Source organism: Heterodontus francisci, unplaced genomic scaffold (genome assembly GCF_036365525.1).
Source record: "Heterodontus francisci isolate sHetFra1 unplaced genomic scaffold, sHetFra1.hap1 HAP1_SCAFFOLD_1252, whole genome shotgun sequence".
NCBI lineage: Eukaryota > Metazoa > Chordata > Chondrichthyes > Heterodontiformes > Heterodontidae > Heterodontus > Heterodontus francisci.
Window position 1 is genome coordinate 25755 of NW_027141336.1, and position 12422 is coordinate 38176.

Sequence of the window (12422 nt, forward strand, 5' to 3'; positions counted from 1 at the left end):
CTCTAATACCTATCAGGAAGATTAGCAGGTGAAGCCTCACTAAAAATAACTATTGCATGTTCTTTGGGTCACCTAAGTTGGGAACTTAAGTACACATTTCTCCAGATTTATTTTTTCAACATTTTATTTGCCCTTCAAACCTTTTTGACTTTATGGTGTTTCATCATAGAACTTAACACCAACATATCAAAACTAGAATCTGGTCTAGTCTGAGTGCACAACCAGTTCAAGTGACCGATCAAGCTTTGCATGGATGATGTTGCCGTCTTCTGCTCAGATCCGCTGTCAGTTCGCACACTGATGAGCATCTGTGACCACTTTGAACTGGCCTCTAGAGCCAAAGTAAATTGTGGCAAGAAAGAGGCCAAGTTCTTTGGGAATTGTGCCAATCGATCCTTTGTCTCCTTCACTGTCAGGTCAGACTGTCTGAAGGTGCTGGGGATATGGCTCGGAGGGACTGGGGCTGGGGACAAAAACCGGAAGGAGTGAGTAGCCATGGGGAAACAGAAACTGGTCATGTGGGAGTGGCACTCCCTCTATATTGTGGCTAAGAACCTGGTCATCAGGTGTGAGGCGCTCTCAGTGTTGCTGTACATGGCACAGGACGGCCCATATCCACTTCTGCGTCATGGCGGTCACCAGAGCTTTCTTCTACTTTACCTGGAGATTGAAAATGGACCACGTCCGCAGGGACATGATGTTCAAACCTCTAGATAAAGGGGGGGAGGGGAAACGTACCCAACATCACCCCATCACCCTCATCCTGATGGCCACCTTTGTCTGTGGCTGCATCAAGCTGTGCGTAGACCTCGGGTATGCAGACACAAGCTGTCACTATGTGCTGTTGATCTGTCTGTCCTCAGTATTGTGAAGGATGGGTCTGGCTACGTTACCGTGGAACGCTCCATTCAGTTGGACTGTCCAGTACCACCTCTCCCTTGTGGAAATGTTTGTACTGAAAAACATCTTTGACCAGAAGTCCATCAGGCATTGGTCCGCACAGAACGTCCTCAAGGCCCTGCGGGAAAAGGAGATGGTGGATCCTGTCGGATGGTTCCCCGAGCAGACTGTCAGAGTCATTTGGCAGAATGCCTCATTGCCAGAACATTCAAACAAGCACCAAGACATAGCTTGGCTGGCGGTGACAAGGGCCCTCCCCATCAGATCCTTCCTGCATAGCCAGAGTCTCACCGCCTCTGCACACTGCCCTCGAGGTGGCTGTGGTGGGGGAGAGACTGTCACCCACCTCCTTCTGGAATGTGCATTTGCAAGGCAGGTCTGCAAAGAGATGCAGTGGATTTTGTCGAGGTTCATCCCGAGCAGCTCCATAATGCAGGACTCTGTGCTCTATAGGCTGTTACCAGGGACGCACACTGAGATAATCATCAACCAGATGAAAGACTCACTTTGATCTGCCCAAAACATGCTGGTCTTCCAGTGCAAAGAGTTGTCCACAACCAAGTGTTGCAGACTGGCACATTCCAAGGTATAGAACTACATGTTGAGGGATGCATTAAAGCTTGGGGCAGCAAAGGCTCAATGGGGAAAGACCACTATGTAAGGTCCTACTGTCAAAGTGTAACAAGGGTGGAACCCATGTAAAACCCCTCGGGCTGTATGGCAAGAGTTGTGAGGCACCTCCTGGACCGCATTGAAAGAAACTGAACTTTATTGCACTTGATGAAATATACAATTTGAATTTTGCAGTATACTTTTAAAAATTTTATAAATAAAGCATATCTTTGGGAAAAAAATCAGCTTTGAAATTGTTCTGTCTCTTCTTCAGATATAACATCATCTTTCTCTGATGACCAATTAACCAGGATGGGAGTAACACCTCTCTATTAGGATTGTGATTAAAGTTACTTCAGATCTACTTTGCTTCATATCTAAACCAATATATTTAAAAGTCCCACTGGTCTGACTCCCAATTTTAAATTCTAATCTAATCTGAGAAAGAACACATTTCTCAAATTCTCCAATACCACCCCATAAGAAATCACTAACACGTATCATGAAGATTCCTGAAAGTGTTCCTTTAGGATACAAATAAAACATTGCGGATCTACTTTTAGTTGAACAGAAGCTATTTTCAGCAAAACAGATCTCACTGAAAGATACCACACCCTGGAAGCATCATTCAGGCCATTGATGCATTTGTTTAGTTTCCATAGTTTTCCTTCTGTATCTGCTGCCTCTAGTCAGTTTCAGAAACATTTCACGCTGAAAAGTTGGCAGCCACTAACACTTGATGGTCATGAGGGTTTCTTTTTTTTTATTCATTCATGGGATGTGGGCGACGCTGGCCAGGCCAGCATTTATTGCCCATCCCTAATTGCCCTTGAGAAGGTGGTGATGAGCTGCCTTCTTCAACCGCTGCAGTCCATGTGGGGTAGGTACACCCACTGAAAGGAAGCGAGTTCCAGGATTTTGGCCCAGCGATAGTGAAGGAACGGCGATATAGTTCCAAGTCAGGATGGTGTGTGACTTGGACGCGAACTTGCAGGTGGTGATGTTCCTATGTATGTGCTGCCCTTGTCCTTCTAGGTGGTAGAGGTCGCGGGTTTGGAAGGTGCTGTCCAAGGAGCCTTGGTGCATTGCTGCAGTGCATCTTCTAGAATGTACACACTGCTGCCACTGTGCGTCGGTGGTGGAGGGAGTGAATGTTTGTAGATGGGGTGCCAATCAAGCGGGCTGCTTTGTCCTGGATGGTGTCGAGCTTCTTCAGTGTTGTTGGAGCTGCACCCATCCAGACAAGTGGAGAGTATTCCATCATACTCCTGACTTGTGCCTTGTAGATGGTGGACAGGCTTTGGGGAGTCAGGAGGAGAGTTACTCGCGAATGTTACTTGCCACTTATCAGCCCAAGCCTGGATATTGTCCAGGTCTTGCTGCATTTCTACACAGACTGCTTCAGTATCTGAGGAGTCACAAATGGTGCTGAACATTGTGTAATCATCAGCGAACATCCCCACTTCTGACCTTATGATTGAAGGAAGATCATTGATGAAGCAGCTAAAGATGGTTGGGCCTAGGAGACTACCCTGAGGAACTCCAGCAGTGATGTCCTGGAGCTCAGATGATTGACCTCCAACAACCACAACCATCTTCCTTTGCCCTAGGTATGACTCCAACCAGCGGAGGGTTTTCCCCCTGATTCCCATTGACCTCAGTTTTGCTCGGGCTCCTTGATGCCATACTCGGTCAAATGCTGCCTTGATGTCAAGGGCAGTCACTCTCACCTCACCTTTTGAGTTCAGCTCTTTTGTCCATGTTTGAACCAAGGCTCTAATGAGGTCAGGAGCTGAGTAGCCCTGGCGCAACCCAAATTGAGCGTCACTGGACAGGTTATTGCTTAGCAAGTGCCGCTTGATGGCACTGTTGATGACCCCTTCCATCACATTACTGATGATAGAGAGTAGGCTGATGGGGCAGTAATTGGCCGGGTTGGATTTGTCCTGTTTTTTGTGTACAGGACATACCTGGGCAATTTTCCACATTGCAGGGTAGATGCCAGTGTTGTAGCTGTACTGGAACAGCTTGGCTAGGGCGCGCGGCAAGTTCTGGAGCACAGATCTTCAGTACTATTGCCGGAATTTTATCAGGGCCGTAGCTTTTGCAGTATCCAGTGTCTTCAGTCTTTTCTTGATATCACGCGGAGTGAATCGAATTGGCTGAAATCAGGCATCTGTGATGCTGGGGACTTCAGGAAGAGGCCGAGATGGATCATCGGCACTTCTGGCTGAAGATTGTTGCAAATGCTTCAGCCTTATCTTTCGCACTGATGTGCTGGGCTCCCCCAACATTGAGGATGGGGATATTTAAGAGCCACCTCCTCCAGTTAGTTGTTTAATTGTCCACCACCATTCACAGCTGGATGTAGCAGGACTGCAGAGCTTAGATCTGATACGTTGGTTATGGGATCACTTAGCTCTGTCTATCGCATGCTGCTTACACAGTTTGGCACGCAGAGAGTCCTGTGTTGTAGCTTCACCAGGTTGACACCTCATTTTGAGGTATGCCTGGTGCTGCTCCTGGCATGCCCTCCTGCACTCTTCATTGAACCAGGGTTGGTCTTCTGGCTTGATGGTCATGGTAGAGTGGGGGATATGCCGGGCCATGAGGTTACAGATTGTGGTTGAGTACAATTCTGCTGCTGCTGATGGCCCACAGCGCCTCATGGATGCCCAGTTTTGCATTGCTAGATCTGTTCAAAATCTATCCCATTTAGCACGGTGATAGTGCCACACAACACGATGGACAGTATCCTCAATGTGAAGGCGGGACCTCACCTCCACAAGGACTGTGAGGTGGTCACTCCTACCAATACAGTCATGGACAGAAGCATTTGCAGCAGGCAGATTGGTGAGGACGAGGTCAAGTAGGTTTTTCCCTTGTGTTGGTTCCCCCACCACCTGCCACAGACCCAGTCTAGCAGCTATGTCCTTTAGGACTCGGCCAGCTCGGTCAGTAGTGGTGCTACCGAGCCACGCTTGGTGATGAACATTGAAGTCCCCCACCCAGAGTACATTCTGTGCCCTTGCCACCCTCAGTGATTCCTCCAAGTGGTGTTCAACATGGTGTAGTACTGAGTCATCAGCTGAGGGAGGGCGGTAGGTGGTAATCAGTAGGAGGTTACCTTGCCCATGTTTGACCTGATGCCATGAGACTTCATGGGGTCCGGATTCAATGTTGAGGACTCCCAGGGCAACTCCCTCCCAACTGTATACCACTGTGCCACCACCTCTGATGGGTCTGTCCTGAAGTGGGACAGGACATACCCAGGGATAGTGATTGCAGTGTCTGGGACATTATCTGTAAGGTATGATTCCGTGAGTATGACTATGCCAGGCAGTTGCTTGACTAGTTTGTGGGACAGCTCTCCCAACTTTGGCACATGCCCCCAGATGTTAGTAAGGAGGACTTTGCAGGGTCGACAGGGTTGGGTTTGCTGTTGTCATTTCTGGTGCCTAGGTCGATGCCGGGTGGTCCGTCTGGTTTCATTCCTTTTTCTGCTTCTGGTTCTGCTCAAGACTGTTCTGTAGCCCTCATTTCATTGTGTAATCTATTCAAGATATAGCTTGTACTTGCACGTTGATGTTTTTTGGGACTATTGCTGTGAGATCTCTATCTCACACTATAGCATGCTCCTTCTCTGGTATATGACTGTTTTCTGACTAGAGTCACCTTTGAACCCATTTAGAACTTGCACTGCGCTTTCTTACTCTCCATTCATTCACCCAATTCTGCCAGTCCATGGACCTCACTTCTTGACCACCATCCTGAACATTCAACCAATATTTAAACTTGGCCGTAGCTTTTCCTGCATGCCCCCCAATTGTCACATCCCTTCATTTTCCAGACCCCTCTGGAATATAAACATGAGAAACACTGGAAATACTCAGCAGGTCTGGCAGCATCTGTGGAGAGAGAAGTAGAGTTAACGTTTCAGGTCAGTGACCTTTCTTCAGAACCTCTGGAATATACATCACTCATGGACCCACTGTGGACAATTGGTCTTTGGATGTAATAGCTCTGTCCTGTGTTTCATGATCACTCATGTTACCAGTATCCGCCCTTGATCACTGTATTTTGTTCCTCAGGACCTTCTCACAAAACACATGAGCATTTGAGGTACAAGGTGCCTTGTTTCCTTCTATCAGCTGCTCAGATTCTGAGATTTTGTAATCAACTCTGACTAATCATGAAGAATGAAGCTTAACAGTTTGATTGAAATGTTTGATAAGTAGTGTCTTCCCATCATGATCTATTACATTACCAGGGCATTTCCATTTCCTATGACCCTCTCTTTCATAATACACCAAACCTCCTGAATTAAATTCTGTTTAAAATGGCCTTACTTGATGCCTCACAGCTCTTCAAATTTTCTCAGAGAACTCAGTCTTGATGAAAGCCCGTCTCCCTGCATGTAAAGAAGTCAAGTGTGCAGCAAAAATGGAACTAACTGTAGTACCTTCTCGTGCTGGAGGACTATCGCACAGCACAGAAAGCAATTTTAGATTTCGCCCATAGACCAATTGAGAGGGACTATATCCCCCAACCATCTGACACGGATTCTTTGCATGAACTGCCCATGCCAGAGCAGTTGCCAACTTGCAGTTTGCTTGATCATCTGGATTTTAAGCAGCATTTCATTGATTGCCGTGTGATTCCTTTCACAGAGTCCATTGCTGAAAGGATATACGAACATACAAATTAGGAGCAGGAGTAGGCCACCTGGCTCCTTGAGCCTATTCCGCCATTCAATAAGATCATGGCTGATCTGATTGTAAGCTCAACTCCACATTCCCACCTTCCCCCAATAACCTTTCCCCCCTTGCTTATCAAGAATCTATCTACCTCTGCCTTAAAAATATTAAAAGACTCTGCTTCCATCGCTTTTTGAGGAGGAGAATTCCAAAGACTCACAACCCTCTGAGAGAAAAAAAAATTCTCATCTTTGTCTTAAATGGGTGACCCCTTATTTTAAAACAGTGACCCCTAGTTCTAGACTAGGACTTTCAGCAGTCGAATTCATGACCATAATGTTTATCTTTTCACACATGTGTCTGAACTCATCATTGGCAAATTCCCCTCCATTATCAGTCAGTGCCCCAAGTCCAGTCCCTATCCATTTCTCCATGATTGTATCTATAATCACCCTTTTGTCCTTGCTATGAATTATTATTAAAAGACGGAATCAAATTGTCTGGTCAATAAAATGTAGAATAAAAATATTTCTGTCTTTGTCCCACACCTTTAGATCCAGGACAACTCCCTTGTTAAAGTCACTTGTCAATGGAAGGCTGGCAATAGGCCGCGGCAGTGTCCTTCGATACTTTTTACAGATTTCACAATTCTCACTAATCTCTTCTATTAACCTCATAGAACCTTCATCAACCACACCAGCATCTTTTAACAGGATTTTTAACCATTGACAAGTGGAGTGTGTAAATTGTCTATGCAACTTTAAGACAATTTGTTTGTTTTCCTCTCTGATTCTTATCACCTGATGCCATTAATTCTTGTCTTACACTCTGATGTGAAACATTAGGTTGTGTTAGGGGGATACAATAATGTCCTGATTGGATAAACTCCAGATCCACTGCCTTGTTATGTTCCGTGTCAAGTTTCATTTGTGCTTTATTCAGCAGCAGAGGTATGTCACTGGAGATTGTATCAGGACTGATAAAGTGGCTTACTCCAGCCGGAAACTCCATCGATCAAACATGATGGACACGGAGCAAACAATCTATTTAGGTGGAGTGTCTTCTTTTGGTGCACCTTTGCTGATGGCTGTGAAGGCCAATCCTTGAGAGGCAGAGCCTACATGTGACGCACAGGAATGTGATTGACTCTTAAAATGCCCTCTGAAATGGCCTCGAAAGCCATTCAGTTCAAGGGCAATTAGGGACTGGCAACAAATGCTGGCCTTGCCAGTGATGCCCACATCCCATGAATGAATAAAAAAAAAAAATGCCCTTTCGAGGACCCTGCCTCTTTGCTGTGGGCAGTTCATCACATAACAACACTTTGAGTCACACCTGAAACACTTATTAACTGTTCCTTGGCATTCCTGGGATTCACCTATTATTGCTATTCCAATTCTGTCTTCTGCTGTAGTAGCCAAATCTCATGTGGGTCACATGTAGGCCAGACCAGGTAAGGATGACAGATTTCATTCTGTAGAGGACATATGTGAACCAGATGGGTTTTTTGCAATAATCAATGATAGTTTCATAGCACCATTACTGAGACTAGCTCTCAATTCCAGATTTTTTATTCATTAATTGAATGTAAATAGCTTTCATACTCATTCCACCTGTCTGTCATTCTTCCTTTGTCTGCCTGCATCCAATATCTGGACCATTTCAAATCTGGCAATCATTGAGTTTTCTATTCTTTGTGTCACTGCAAAATATTCCATCTGTTCGACAAAGACTGCAGCAAATGACTGTTTCCTCTGGATTTTTTTCAAGGCAGCAGACATCTAATCCAACAGGATTCTCTCTGAGAACCAAAAACCATTTCGAACCAGGAGCCTATCCATATGCAACCTTAGTATAATCCAGCAATTTAAATGCTAGCACTGAACCAGGGATCTCTAAATTGAATTTCCTCAATCTTTATGCAGTCTGTTAGAATCCATGGTATATTCTTCCATTGACTAACTATCTGTCTTCTGAAATCTATCAAATTCTGACCATGCCTCATAGGCATTTAATAGATGATATTTCTTGTAGATTTCATCCAAGAACTCTCATGGAAGATCCAAACCTTCATCAGTATTCAACTGATGAGCACTTCGCTCACAAAATACTTTTCTTCTGATTTTACTTCTTGTAAGAATTGACAATGTCAAGGCCATACCTTGTTTCCTGTTTGGTAGGGGCATAACCCATGTCCACCAATCCACTTCGTGCTTCCACTGGTTACATGGCTCACTCTGAGAACATTGGAGGGTAATCAAACCCAGATAATTTACACTCACTTTCTGTCATTTCTCACAATGGCTATTAGGATTGTAGTCTTCTGTCTCATTTTTTTTCTTGCTTTTCTACCTTCACCTTTAGGCAACTATCCTCTGCTACCATATTATATTCCAGGAAGCCAGTTGGTGAAGGAAAGCACTGGAGCCAATCTTTAGTCAATCTCACATTTATTTACAGAGTCAAACATTACATGGACACAGCTCCTAACTCAACCACAGTTTCAGTAAGTGTCTCTTTACATGTGCTCAAGTGAAATCCTAATTAATGCCCTCCACCTGCATATAATTAAACACAATTCATATGCAATTAACACATAGACAGTAATGAGATAACTAGATAAAACAAAGTTAAAGGATGTAAAGATAAGCCCAGCAACTACAGGCCAATCAGTTTAACATTGGTGGTGGGGAAACTTATAGAAACAATAATTCAGGACAAAATTAATAGTCACATGGACAGATGCGGGTTAATTAAGAAAAGCCAGCATGGATCTGTCTCGGGAAAATCATGTTTAACTAACTTGCTGGAGTTTTGGAAGGGGCAACTGAGATGGTTGATGAGTGCAATGCTGTTGATGTGGTGTACATGGACATCCAAAAGACATTTGATACAGTGACACACAACCGACTTGTGAGCTCAGTCATAGCTCATGGAATAAAAGGGACAGTAGCAACATGGATACGAAATTGGCTGAGTGACAGGAAACAGAGAGTAGTGACTAATGGATGTTTTACGGGCTGGAGGAAGGTTTGTAGTGGAGTTCCCCAGGGGTCAGTGTTAGGGCCTTTGCTCTTCCTAATCTATATTAATGACTTTGACCTTGGTGTACAGGGCACAATTTCAAAATTTGCGGATGATACGAAACTTGGAAACATTGTGAACTATGAGGGGGATAGTGTAGAACTTCAAAAGCACATAGACAAGCTGGTGGAATGGGTGGACAAGTGGCAGAAGAAGTTCAATGCAGAGAAATATGAAATGATTCATTTTGGTAGGAAGAACATGGAGACAATATAAAATAAAGGGTACAATTCTAAAGGGTGGTGCAGGAACAGAGGGACCTGTGAGTATATGTGCATAAGTCATTGAAGATGGCAGGATAGGTTGAGAGTGCGGTCAATAATGTATGCAGTATCCTAGGTTTTATTAATAGGTGCATAGAGTACAAGAGCAAGGAGGTTATGTTGAACTTCTATAAGACACTAGTTTGGCCTCAGCTGGAGTATTGCATCCAGTTCTGGGTGCCACATTTAAGGAAAGACTTGAAGGGATTGGAAAGAATCCAGAAAAGATTCACAAGAATGGTTCCAAGGATAAGAAACTTCATTTACGAGGATAGACTGGAGAAATTTGGACTGTTTTCTTTGGAGAAGAGAAAGCTGAGAGGAGTTTTGATAGAGGTATTCAAAATCATGAGGGATCTGGACAGAATAGAGAAGGAGAAATTCATGAAAGGATCGAGAACGGGAGGGCACAGATTTAAGATAATTGACATAGGAAGCAATGGTGACATGAGGAAAAACCTTTTCACACAGCGAGTGGTTGGGATCTGGAATGCACTGCCTGATAGCGTGGTGGAGGCAGGTTCAAACAAGCCATTCAATAGGGAATTAGTCAGTTACCTGAAAATGAAGAATGCACAGGGTTATGGAGAGAAGGCGGGGGTGGGGGTGGGAACTGCACTAAGCCAATTACTCACTCCGAGAGCTGGTGCAGACATGATGGGCCGAATGGCCTCCTTCTGTGCTGTAACGATTCTGTGATTCTGTGCGGATCTGCTAACATTCTAATGATGCCAACTGAACTGCTTTTAATGTCATTAAATATTGTTTCTTAATGGTCTACACACGCAATCAGTTCATATCCAATACAAACAGCTGTTGGCTAAATCAGTATTAACAGCAGTCACACCATTTCAGACGTTTAACAGACTCAAAGCAGGTTACTTTTTTTTTTAAAACATCCTTTAAACAGACGAGTTCCTTTCCCTCTAATTCCATTACCTAGTACTCACTGGAAAGTGACATTCTTGGGATTATTTTACAGAACAGTTCAAACCCAGCCTAGTTTCAGTGTTATTTAACAATGCAAGGGATTTATATATATGGTGGAAGATTTTAGTTCGGCCAACTGACAGAATTTCCATGATTATAAGAATTAAACCAACAAGAGATTAATATCAAGATAAAATGGTGGAAATGCTCAGCAGGCAGGTAGCATTATGTGTTCTGATGAAAGGTCACTGACCTGAAACGTTAACTCTGCTTCTCTCTCCACAGATGCTGCCAGACCTGCTGAGAATTTCCAGCAATTTTTGTTTTCATTTCAGATTTTCAGCATCTGCAGTATTTTGCTTTTATTTTAGCATTATAATGGCACTTGCTAACTGCATGAGTCAAAATTAAATGCACCCGAGAATCACAGCAGAAGCTGGCCTCCCACCTTCACTCCCATTGAAAGTAAATGTCAGGTTCTAACACAAACCACTGTTAATTCATAAAAAGCTGGCGGCTTGCCTTTTTATTGTTCATTCCCTTTCTCCCCCTTCTGTTTTTTCTCTCTCAGTCCCACGCCAGAGATTATGCAGCAAACCCTCTGGAAAGGCAATAGAGACATCCTGCGGTCCAGTGAGCCCCAGTCTGAGGACCACTACTTTATACAGTGAGATTCGGGCTGTGTCTGCCTGTCCCACTCTGGGCTCATGTGGAATCATTTCCTTTTACTGATCCTGTTCATTCTCAATTTGTTCTACACAAAACAGCACAGATTCCTTTCCTACCCTGTACAAGGTCACATGGAATAAACCCATCCCATTCCATGTCCCTGCACTTTACAATATATACACATTTATCAACCTCCTCTATTTGTGTCTCACTCTGTATCACTGTATTCTGTCTCACCTTTATCAATCACCCTCTGTTTGTGCGTCTCACTCTGTATCACTGTATTCAGTCTTACCTTTATCAATCACCCTCTGTTTGTGCGTCTCACTCTGTATCGCTGTATTCATTCTCACCTTTATCAATCTCCTCTGTTTGTGTCTCTCTGTATCACTGTATTCAGTCTCACCTTTATCAATCTCCTCTGTTTGTGCGTCTCACTCTGTATCACTGTATTCATTCTCACCTTTATCAATCACTCTCTGTTTGTGTCTCTCTGTATCACTGTATTCATTCTCACCTTTATCAATCTCCTCTGTTTGTGTCTCACACTGTATCACTGTATTCAGTCTTACCTTTATCAATCACCCTCTGTTTGTGCGTCTCACTCTGTATCACTGTATTCATTCTCACCTTTATCAATCTCCTCTGTTTGTGTCTCACACTGTATCACTGTATTCAGTCTTACCTTTATCAATCACCCTCTGTTTGTGCGTCTCACTCTGTATCACTGTATTCAGTCTCACCTTTATCAATCACTCTCTGTTTGTGTCTCACACTGTATCACTGTATTCACTCTCACCTTTATCAATCACTCTCTGTTTGTGTCTCTCTGTATCACTGTATTCATTCTCACCTTTATCAATCACTCTCTGTTTGTGTCTCTCTGTATCACTGTATTCAGTCTCACCTTTATCAATCACCCTCTGTTTGTGTCACTCTGTATCACTGTATTCATTCTCACCTTTATCAATCTCCTCTGTTTGTGTCTCTCTGTATCACTGTATTCAGTCTCACCTTTATCAATCACTCTCTGTTTGTGTCTCTCTGTATCACTGTATTCAGTCTCACCTTTATCAATCACCCTCTATTTGTGTCTCTCTGTATCACTGCATTCACTCTCACCTTTATCAATCAGTCTCTGTTTGTGTCTCTCTGTATCACTGTATTCAGTCTCACCTTTATCAATCACTCTCTGTTTGTGTCTCTCTGTATCACTGTATTCAGTCTCACCTTTATCAATCACTCTCTGTTTGTGACTCTCTGTATC